At 40.1% G+C, this 11,330-nt stretch overlaps 1 non-coding gene across 1 annotated transcript; it reads right to left on the bottom strand.

The window, feature by feature from the left end:
• Positions 1 to 11,008: 11,008 nt before the first annotated feature.
• Positions 11,009 to 11,115, bottom strand: LOC132653432 (U6 spliceosomal RNA). The gene has a single exon (XR_009591171.1). It is a non-coding gene; the product is annotated as a U6 spliceosomal RNA (small nuclear RNA).
• Between the last annotated feature and the right edge of the window lie 215 nt (positions 11,116 to 11,330).

The raw sequence follows: 11,330 nt of genomic DNA, 5'->3' as shown, positions 1-11,330 counted from the left end.
TTAGCCATACAGGATGGGCTGACCCTACTTCATCAGACCAAAAGAAACTAAGTAACAAGGAGGGCCCAAGGGAGTTTGCTTGAATTTCACTCAGAAGGGGAAGTAGTTGAAAAGATAGAATAGGATAGGAGGAGTACAGAGTGACTCTAGGGTGGGGAAGCAAGGCTGGGGAACAGATAAGGGGAGAACGGGGCATTGGGGGAATAAGGTCTCTGGAGGACAGTTGCTTGCAGAGAGAAGAGAAACTGTCTGAGGTGGTGTGTCTGAGGCAAGCTAGAGACATCCAATAGTGTAATCTCCAGGGAGGCTGTGGGGGTGACTCTAGCTGAGACCCTTAGTAGTGTGTGTAATGGAGACTGAAGAGGCTACCCTCTAACTAGACTACTCCTAGCGGAGGGAGGTAGAACACTAACCCACCCACAACACTTCAACCCCAAATTCTTCCTTCCTATAAGATGTGTAGATATAAACATGGAGCAGAGATGGAGGGAATGTCCAACCAATCTCTGGCCCAAACTGAGACCCACCCCGTGACTTCATTTAACCCAAGCTGTTTCTATCCTCTAGGTCAAACTTCACCTGCACATCACCTCTTCTAGCCCAGCCTTGTATATGGCAGATTTAGCCTCATCAACAGTGGGTTTGGGGAACTTCTTTGAAAGAGTAAACTCCACCAAAGCACAATGAGCCGTTCTCTGGAGTGCTTCTTTGTCAAGAGCTTCAACTTATGCAGCCCTTGCAAAGCAAAAGGATAGAGGTGCAGAAAACATTTTCAGACTGTCTGTGGGCTTCTATTTAATCCTTCTCAAAGTCCACAGGAGGAGTTTTGCAGCTCACAAAATCCATACTCCTCTTGGGAGGGAGTGAGGGTTCAGCTGACCGACATCACTTGCCTTCTTCTGGGGGTTGTTTTCTCAGGGGCCTGTTTTTCACAGGAGAAAAACATTCCCACATCCTACACTTGGGACCCAATTTAAAAAAAAAAAAACAAACATAGTCATATGATACGACTGAGTTTCCAAAGAAACCTGAAACTTCCCCTTCAAAATAGACCATCTTCCTCTTGCTCTTTGATTTGAAGAAACGTCAAGTCAACAGCTTTCAACTGAGAGAAGCCTATTTATATCTTACAATGAGGCTATTACATTTGAAGTACCCTCTGGGATGACATTTTATTTGTTATTACCTTACACAATGTTATTGTTTGCCAGATCCTGGCTGAGGAAGTATGGACAGCTGGATTTTTCAGGGGATGGAAATTCTGTTTTCTTTTAGGATGTGGCTTCCTATAGATTGACCGTGCTCCAATGGATGACCCCACACCCTGGGGTATCTGTCCAGTAGAAGTGAGGCTTAATGGGTGATTTAAAAACAAAAAAGAAGACATTGAGTTGGGAGACAAAAAGTTGAGGGTAGATTTAGAAGAGTTTATGTAGAGTAGTTGCTCCAAATACACTGTATGAAATCAGTAAGAATCATTAAGAATATTGCATCAAAAGAAAAAAAAAGCTTAAAATGTAATCATTAACCTTTCCCTGTTTAGTAGATATAATTCCTTTTTTATTTACTGTGATAAAATTTATGCTTTTGTTGCCAAGCCATGGTGGTGGTGCACATCTTTATTCTCAGCACTTGAGAGGCAGAGGCAGGTGGATCTCTGAGTTTGAGGCCTGAGTGGTCTGCATAGTAAGTTCCGGGATAGTTCGCACTAAAAAAACATTGTCTAAAAAAAAAAAAAAAATTAAAAAAAATAAATAATTAAATAAATAATGAATAAATAAATATGATTTTGATTTTATACCTTGAAGTTATCAGGCTGTTTCTGTTAGTCTCTTTAGTGTGTCATGTAAATGTTTTTATTTCCTCTGATGATGGAGTGTGAAGATAGCTCTTCCTAAGCTGCATGATTATCCAGCATTGGCTGAGCCCAGAGCATTTATTTTCTCTGTTCTATATACTCATAGGCTTAGTCCTGAAAGCTCCTATCCTCTGTACAATCTAATCTTCACAAAGCTGAACACTGAAAGCTTCAGCTTCCAGCCTTCATCTACTAACCTAGGCCTAGAATGTTTCAACCTCTGAGACTTACTGCTGAATAAACTCACCATTTCTAGCACTTTCTGAACTCCTTGTGGATTCAACTCTGCTGTTCTGCTCCAACTCCTCTCCAGCTGATTAATTCAAACTGATTTCTCCCAGCTTCTGCCTGATTTACCCAGCCTGGCTTCAAGTTAATTCTGGCAATATGCTTTAAATCATTTGACTTCTTCTCATTCTCTAGTTTTTTCTGTCTTCACCTGTGTTATGTTGTTCTCTCTGCAACCTGTCTCTTTAAAACTGTTCTCGTAAAATTGCCACACACACAAATATACACACAGAAAACACACACACACCACTTTTCTTCCTATGCTGCTTTTAAGTACTCCCTCTTTTCTATGCTATTTAATGAGAGTTGGGCATATCTAATTTCTGGTTCACTCTATCAAAATTTTCTCTGATTTATCACTGTGTCTGCCCCTCAATTAAATGCTACTTTCAAACATGGCTATTTCCTTCTATCAACTAGCTCTACCTTCACTGTGTACTAAGGGAGTGTTGGTATTTTGGCCAGATCATATAGACCTAGAAGGTCTTTGGATGTGATCCCTTGCCAGAGCAGCCATGCTGCTGCTTTAAAATTCCTCTACATGGTCACATTCTTGTTATTTGTTCATTGACCCTTATTAGAGTTTTCTTCTCTTTCCTTTACTGATTTATACATCCATAAACTATTTTCTCCATGGACTCTTCGAAGTCTTTCCTTCTGTCACCCGTGACTATTGTCCTGTTTGTCCAGTTTGTGTGTGTTTTTCTCATGAGACAATTTTTATCTGTCATTCTCTTTTACTGTGGAGAGCTGCTTCTTTGTCAAGCTGCTTTGTTATTTATTGGAAAACATGTTTTCACCCTGGCCTTCACCTGGAGAAAGAGAAAAGAGGAAGTTTCACCAAGTTCCTTAAAACTTTTTTGTGTGACCATGGACCATATAGGGAAGTAGTTTTAAAAAACAAGTTTGGCAGTTCCAAGAACTCTTTCTTGTATTGAAATGCTGGAGGGCTCCAGCATTTTCCCCGGGGTTTTCTCTCTCTAGTTCTGCTCTCCTCCCCTACCCTTCTTTTGTTTTCTCTTTTTGCTCAGATACACTGTTCCCCATTTCCCTTCAGAATAGAACAGGACTCCCAGGGATATCAACCAAACACAGCATTAAAGATGCAATAAACCCTCATATCAAAGCTGCATAAGACAACTCAGGAGGAGGAATAGGGTCCCAAGAGGAGGCAGAAGAGTCAGAGACAACCCCACACCCACTGGTAGGATTCCCACAAACCTTCCATGGTAAACAACCACCAGAACATAGGTCAGACCCATGATGGCTCCATGATTGCCACTTGAGTCCCTTTGAGCCCCTATCAGCCTTTCTAACTTGATTCTGTGGGCCATGTTCTCCTGGGATCCCAAGAGCAGGCAAGAGAATCAGAGACTACTCCACTCCCTCTGGTAGGATCCTGCAGACCTTCCAAGGAAATCGGTCAGACCTATAATGGTTCCGTGATTTCCACTTTAGTCTCTGTGAGCCCCTATCAGCCCTGCTTAATCAATTCTTCACACCATGTTATCTCAACCCCTCTGGCTCCTACAACCTTTCTTTCCTCTCTTCTATGGAGTTTCTGAGCTCTGCCAAATATTTGGCTGTGGGTCTCTGCTTCAGCTTTCATCAGCTGTTGGAGGAAGCCCCTCTGACGACAATTGGGATAGGTCTAGGTCTATGAGTATAGTCAAATACCATTAGAAATCATTTGAATTTTCCGTAAGTTTATATGGTGTAGTTTTCACATTTCCCCTTATAATTCTGTCTATTCCCTCCTCTTCTTTTAAGATCCCTATCTTTTTCTTAGCTACTCTCATCTCTATATCATGTCTCTGTGTGTCTGTGTGTATCTTAAAGATTTGGCAATGCTTATAGTAACTACTATTGTTTGTATATTTACATAAATTTACCAATACTTTTAAAAATAATTATTTTTTGATTAATTACAGTTTATTTGCTTTGTGTCACAGCTGTAGTCCCCTTCCTCATCACCTCCCAATCCCACCCTCACTACCTTGTCTCCTCCCATACCCCTCCCCAAGTCTACTGATGGGGGAGGTTTTCCTCCCCTTTTCTCTGACCCTAGCCTATCAGGTCTCATCAAGAATGGCTGCATTGTTTTCCTCTATGGCCTGGTAAGGCTGCTCTTCTCTCAGGGTGAGGTCATCAAAGAGCTAAACACTGAGTCCATATCAGAGACAGTCCCTGTTCCCATTACTAGGGTACCCACTTGGAGACTGAGCTGCCATGGTAGCCCATGGTAGCTGCATGGTCCTTCGTTGGAGTATCAGTCTCTGCAAAGACCCCTGGGCATAGTTTTTTGGTTATGCTGCTCTCCTTGTGGAGCTCCTGTCTTTTCCAGGTCTTTCTTTCTTCCCGCTTTTTCATAAGATTCCCTGAACTCTGCCCAAAGTTTGGCTATGACTATCAGCAGCTGCCTTAATACCCTGCTGGATAGAGTCTTTCAGAGGCCCTCTGTGGTAGGTTCCTGCCTTGTTCCCTGTTTTAACCCTCTTCCATTGTATATCCCATTTGTCTTTCTGAATGAGGATTGAGCATCTTACCCAGGTTCTTCCTTTTGATTACCTTCTTGAGGTGTACATATTTTAGTATGATTATCCTATATTACATTTCTAAAATCCACTTATAAGTGAGTATATACCATGTGTGTCTTTCACCTTCTGGGATACCTCACTCAGGATGATCTTTTCTAGTTCCCACCATTTGCCTGTAAATTTCATGATTTCCATGTCCATGATTGCTGAATAGCATTCCACTGTACAAATGTAGCACAATTTCTGTATCCATTCCTCAGTTGAAGGACATCTGGGTTGTTTCCAGATTTTGGCTATTACAAATAAAGCTCTTGCGAGCATGGTTGATCAAATACCCTTGTTGTATACTTGAGTGTATTTTGGATATATGCCTGGGAGAGCTAAAGCTGGATATTGGGGTAGCACTATTCCTAATTGTCTGAGAAAACACCAGGTTGATTTCCAAAGTGGCTGTACAAATTTACATTTCCACCAGCAATGGACAAGGGTTCCACTTTCTCCACATCTCCTCTCCAGCATGTATTGTCACTTGTGTTTTTTATCTTAGCCATTGTGATGGGTGTAAGAGGAAATCTCAGGGTCATTTTAATTTACATTTCCCTGATTACTAAGGACATTGAGCATTTAAGTATATCTCTGCCATTCAATATTCCTCTATTGAGAATTCTCTGTTTAGCTCTGTACCCCATTTTTCAATTAGAATTCTTGATTTGTTGCTTTGAAACTTCTTGAGTTGTTTATATATTCTGTATATCAGCCCCTTGTCAGATATAGGGTTGGTGAAGATCCTTTCCCAATCTGTAGGCTGTTGTTTTGTTCTGATGGCAGTGTCCTTTGCTTTACAGAAGCTTTTCATTTTCATGAGGTCCCATTTATTAATTGTTGATCTTAGAGCCTGTTGGTGTTCTGTTCAGGAAGTTGTTTCCTGTGCCATTAATTTCTAGGTTCTTCCCCACTTTTTCTTCTAACAGGTTTAGTCTGTCTGGTTTTATGTTGAGGTCTTTGATCCACTTAGACTTTAGTTTTGTGCAGGGTGATAAGTATGCACATATTTGCATTTTTCTGCATGTAGACATCCAGTTACACCAGCACCAATTTTTGAAGATGCTGTCTTTTTTCCATTGTATGGTTTTGGCTTCTTTGTAAAAAATCAAGTATCCATAGGTGTGTGGGTTTATTTCTGGATCTTTTATTCAAAGTGGAGTCCATTGATACACCATTCTATTTCTATGCCAGTACCATGCAGTTTTTATTACTATTGTTCTGTAGTACAGTTTGAGATCAGGGATGGACATACCTCCAGAAGATCTTTTATTGTAGAGGGTTGTTTTAGCGATTCTGGGTTTCTTGTTATTCCATGTGAAGTTGAGAATTTTTCTTTCAAGGTATGGAAAGAATTGTGTTGATATTTTGGTGGGAATTGCATTGAATCTGTAGATTGCTTTTGGCAGGATGACCATTTTCACTATTAATCCTATGGATCCATGAGCATGGAGGATGTTTGTATCTTTTGATATCTTCTTCAATTTCTTTCTTCAGAGGGTTGGAGTTTTTTTCAAACAGGATTTTCACTTGCTTGGTTAGACTCACATCAAGGCACTTTATGTCCTTCGTGGGTATTGTGAAGGGTATAGTTTCCATAATTTCTTTCTCAGCCTCTTTGTCTTTGGTATACAAGAGGTCTTCTGATTTTTTTTTTTTTTTAGTTAATTTTGTATCCAGCCACTTTGCTGAAAGTGTTTATCAGCTAAAGGAGTTCTGTCATTGAATTTTTGGGATCACTCATGTACACTGTTATGTCATCTGCAAATAGTGATACTTTGACTTCTTCCTTTCAAATTTATATCTCCTTGATCTTCTTTAGTTGTCTTATTGCTCTGGCTAGGACTTCAAGTACTATGCTGAAGAAATATAGAGAGAGTGGGCAGCTTTGCCTTGCCCCTGATTTCAGTGGGACTGATTGAAATTTTTCTCTGTTTAATTTGATGTTGGCTATAGGCTTGCTGTATATTGTCTTTACTATGTTTAGGTATGTGCCTTGTATCCTTTATCTCTCCAAGACTTTAAACATGAATGGGTGTTGGATTTTGTCAAATGCATTTTTGTTATCTAAGATGATTATGTGGTTTTTCTCCTTCAGTTTGTTTATATAGTGGATGACATTGATGGATTTCCATATACTGAACCACCTTTGCATGCCTGGGATGAAGCCTACTTGGTCATGGTGGATGACATCTTTTATGTGTTCTTGGATTCAGTTTGCAAGTATTTTATTGAGTATTTTTGCATCAATGTTCATAAGAGATAGGTCTGAAGTTCTCTCTTTTTTTTTATTGGGTCTTTGTGTGGTTTAGGTATCAAGATGACTGTGGCTTCATACTATGAGTTTGGTAATGTTCCTTCTGTTTCTATTTTATGGAATAGTTTGAAAAAAATTGGAGTTAGCCCTTCTTTAAAGGTCTTGTAGAATTCTGTACTAAAACCATCTAGCCTTGGCTTTTTTGGGAAGGGAGACTTTTGATGACTGCTTCTATTTCCTTGGGGAATATGGGACTATTTAATCTATTTACCTGATCTTGATTTAATTTTTGTAAATGGAATTTTCCAAGAAAATTGTCCATTTCATTTAGATTTTCAGATTTTGTGGCATATAGGCTTTTGTAGTCAGTCCTAATGATTGTTTGGATTTCCTCAGTGTCTGTTGTTATGTCCCCCTTTTCAATTCTGATTCTGCTGATTTGTATAGTTTCTCTCTGCCTTTTACTTAGTTTGGCTAAGGGTTTGTCTATCTTGATTTTCTCAAAGAACCAGTTCTTGGTCTCATTGATTCTTTGAATTTTTCGTTTGTTTGTTTGTTTTTGTTTCTAATTCACTGATTTCAGCTCTGAGTTTATTATTTCCAGTCTTCTACTCCTCTTGGGTGTGTCTGCTTCTTCTTCTTTTCCCTAAGGCTCCTACGTATGCTGCTATTTGCTCATATGAGATGTCTCAGACTTCTTTCTGGGGCACTTAGTGCTATGAACTTTCCACTTTGCACTGCTTTCATTGTGTCCCATAAGTTTGGGTAAGTTGTGTCTTCATTTTCATTGAATTTTAGGAAGTCTCTAATTTCTTTTTTCATTTCTTCCCTGACCAAGCTGTCATTTAGTTTTCATGTGTATGTAGATTTTTTGTTATTTCTGTTGTCCTTGAGGTCCTGTTTTATGATATGATGGTCTGATAGGATACAAGGGATTATTTTGATCTTCTTGTGTCTGTTGAGGCTTGCTTTGTGTCTAATTATATGATCAATTTTTTAGAAGATTCCAGAGGTGCTGGAAAGAAGGGATACTCTTTTGAGTTTGGGTAATAAGTTCTGTAGACATCTATTAGGTCCATTTGATTTAGAACTTCTCTAAGTGCCATTATTTCCCTATTTAGCTTCTTTTTTAAATGATCTGTCCCTTGGTGAGAGTGGAGTGCTGAAGTTTCCCACTATTAAGGTGTTGAGATCGATGTGTGATTTAAGCTTTAATAATGTTTGATTTATAAATCAGGTGCTCTTTTATTTGGGACATAGATGTTCAGAATTGTGATGTCCTCCTGATGGATTTTTCCTTTGATGAGAATGAAATGTCCTTCCTCTTCTTTTTTGATTAATTTTGGTTGAAAGTCTATTTTATTAGATATTAGAATAGCTACCCCAGCTTGTTTTCTGGGTCCATTTGCTTGAAAAACATCTTTCCAGCCCTTTACTCTGAGGTAGTGTTTATCTTTTTGCAGATTTGTGTTTCTTGGATGCAGCATAATGTTGGATCCTGTTTCCACAATCATTCTTTAGGTCCGTGTCTTTTTATTAGAGAGTTGAGTCCATTATATTATTAGATCATAGGGACCAATGAATGTTAGTTCCTTTTATTATGCAGTTGGTAGTTTTATTTTATTTCTATTAATTGTTTTCTTTTAATTTTTTATTGTAAAGTTATCTATATCTTGTGTTTTCTTGGGTGTAGTTGATTTTGTTGGATTGGAGTTTTCTTTCTAGTATCTTCGGTAAGGTTGGTACGCTGTGTAGATATTGTATCAGTTTAGTTTTGTCATGGAATATTTTGTTTTCTCCGTCTATGTTGATTAAAAGCTTTGCTGGGTATAGTAGTCTGGGTTGTCATCTGTGGTCTCTTAGAGGCTGCATGACATTTGCCCAGGCCCTTCCGGTTTCCATAGTTTCTGTTGGAAAGTCTGGTGTGATTCTGATAGGTCTAACTTTATTTATTACTAGGCCTTTTTCCCTTGCTGCTTTTAATATTTTTTTTTCTGTAGATTTAGTGTGTTGACTACTATGTGACATGAAGAGTTTCTTTTCTGGTCTAGTCTATTTAGTGTTCTGTAATCCTCCTATATGTTTCAGGACAGTTCTTTCTTTATGTTGGGCAAATTTTCTTCTATGATTTTCTTTTTTTTTTTTTTTTCAGTGCAGTTTATTCAGGAACATTGAACAATCCTCGGACACCGGAGAAAGCCAGCCCACAGCTTAAATAGCCTCTGGGTAGCCAACCCAGGCGTGCCACGGGGGCAATGCAGATAGGTCCACATACATGGAAGCAAGCCAGATCCTTGGCCTTAGCCAAATGTGGAGTTGTTCGTGACAGAGAGCACTCACCATCGGGAAGGTGGAAGGCAGAAACCAGCACCATCTTTAAGGCATAGCATTCCGCAGCTCTCTACAGTTCCCCCTTTTTGTTTTAGACGCATCAGGCAAGAGTAGAGGTCTGATCTCTGATATTAGAAATAAATTGGGACTTTGTACAGATGTTCATTTAGGTGTCATCCACCCAAAGAGCATCAGACCGTCCGATACTTTTTTCTCAGAGGCGGGACCTGGGGCATCAACCCGCATGCAATCAGACATGCTCTTCTCTGGGTCCAAAGCGGCTGACCCTGAGTGCAGTGCTTAGCCTCGCATCCTGAGCGTATCATTTTAGCTTTTTATGGTATCCAACCATGCTTGGGGAGAATGTCCTGCTTCAATGGCTGTAAAGGCCTGAATGATCATGGCTGCATCACACTGTTGTGAGACTCTAATCTTGCATATATACCACAGGCAAACCAAGGAGACCAACACCAGAAGGCCTGCTAACACTCCCATGCGCGCCCATTCCTTCAGATGATTCATGGCTGCAGCAATCCATGTTGATAATCCTGTGGCTAGTCCTGCGTCCACTCTGGTAGAATTTACTGTGACAATGGCCACTCTCAGCTGCTCCATCGTAGTATCGAATTCTCCAGTCCAATTACCTAAAATATAGCTCGACAATTGTTTAGACAGATTTGCAGCACAGGAAAAATTCTCATGTTGTATGCTAGTGACACAAAGTCCAGCATACTTTCATTGACAGCCAGGTTGAGCGATTTGCCATAGGGTATCAATTTGCTCCTGCAAGAGGTCAATCCTCTGATTGAACACCATCAAGCTTCCTTTTAGTTGAGCATTAATTCCTTTATGTACAACTAAGGCATGAGCTACATTGGCTAAATGATTATTCAGGGTCTGAGCAGTCTGCCCAGTATGACTCATGGCTAATGCCCTGGTGGTAGCTCCAACAGCCGTCAATGAGATGGTAGTAACAATGGTGGCTGTAGTTCCAAGATCCCTTTTCTGTCTGAAGAGAGTCATAGCATGAGGGAAATCAATGGGCACAGGCACCCAGTGAGGCATGCGAGTAACCAGGGCATACCTAAATTTACTAGCATTCCAGCATTGGGCAAAAAAGCAAGTATCATTACCACAATTACTTGGCTCTATCTGGCTAATAATGAATAAAAATGGGGGATATAGACAAACAGGTGTGGGCTTATAGGAAATATTATGAGAAGCCTTAACCCCTCGTTGGAACATCCTGTGTCAGTTCTAGAACTAGCAGTGGTGGTGTCCGAGGTCTGAGTAGGTTCAGGAGACCATTGCCCCCAGGGGCGAGACATGCTCCATGCCAATTGACTAACTCCATGTTTTCCTCCAATTTTGAAAGTCATTTAAGGTTCTTAAATTATTTTTTTCCCTTTTTTCTTAAATTTTTCATCAATTACACTTTATTCATTCTGCATCTCCCCATAAGCCCCTCCCTCCTTTCCTCCCAATCCCACCCTCCCTCCTCCCTCTGCTTGCATGCCACTCCCCAAGTCCACTAATAGGGGAGGTTCTCCTCTCCTTTCTGATCTTAGTCTGTCAGTTCACATCAAAAGTGGCTGTATTGTCCTCTACTGTGGCCTGGTAAGGCTGCTCCCCCCCCCCAGAGGGAGGTGATCAAAGAGCAGGCCAATCAGATTATGTCAGAGGCAGTCCCTCTTCAAAAATATGGAACGCTTCACGAATTTGCGTGTCATCCTTGCACAGGGGCCATGCTAATCTTCTCTGTATCGTTCCAATTTTAGTATATGTGCTGCCGAAGCGAGCACCTTCTATGATTTTCTTGAAAATATTTTCTGGACCTTGGAACCTGGAATCTTCTTTTTTGTCTATTCCTATTATTCTTAGATTTCATCTTTTCATTGTGTCCTTGATGTCTTGGATGTTTCGTGTTTGGAACTTTTCCAATTTTACTTTTTCTTTGAGAGATGTATCAATTTCTGCAATTGTATCTTCAGTGCCTGAGATTCTCTCTTCCACCTCT

This window comes from Meriones unguiculatus, chromosome 3 (genome assembly GCF_030254825.1).
Source record: "Meriones unguiculatus strain TT.TT164.6M chromosome 3, Bangor_MerUng_6.1, whole genome shotgun sequence".
Classification (NCBI taxonomy): Eukaryota; Metazoa; Chordata; class Mammalia; order Rodentia; family Muridae; genus Meriones; species Meriones unguiculatus.
The sequence above is the reverse complement of the archived record's forward strand: the minus strand, read 5'-3'. Positions and strand labels throughout refer to the sequence as shown.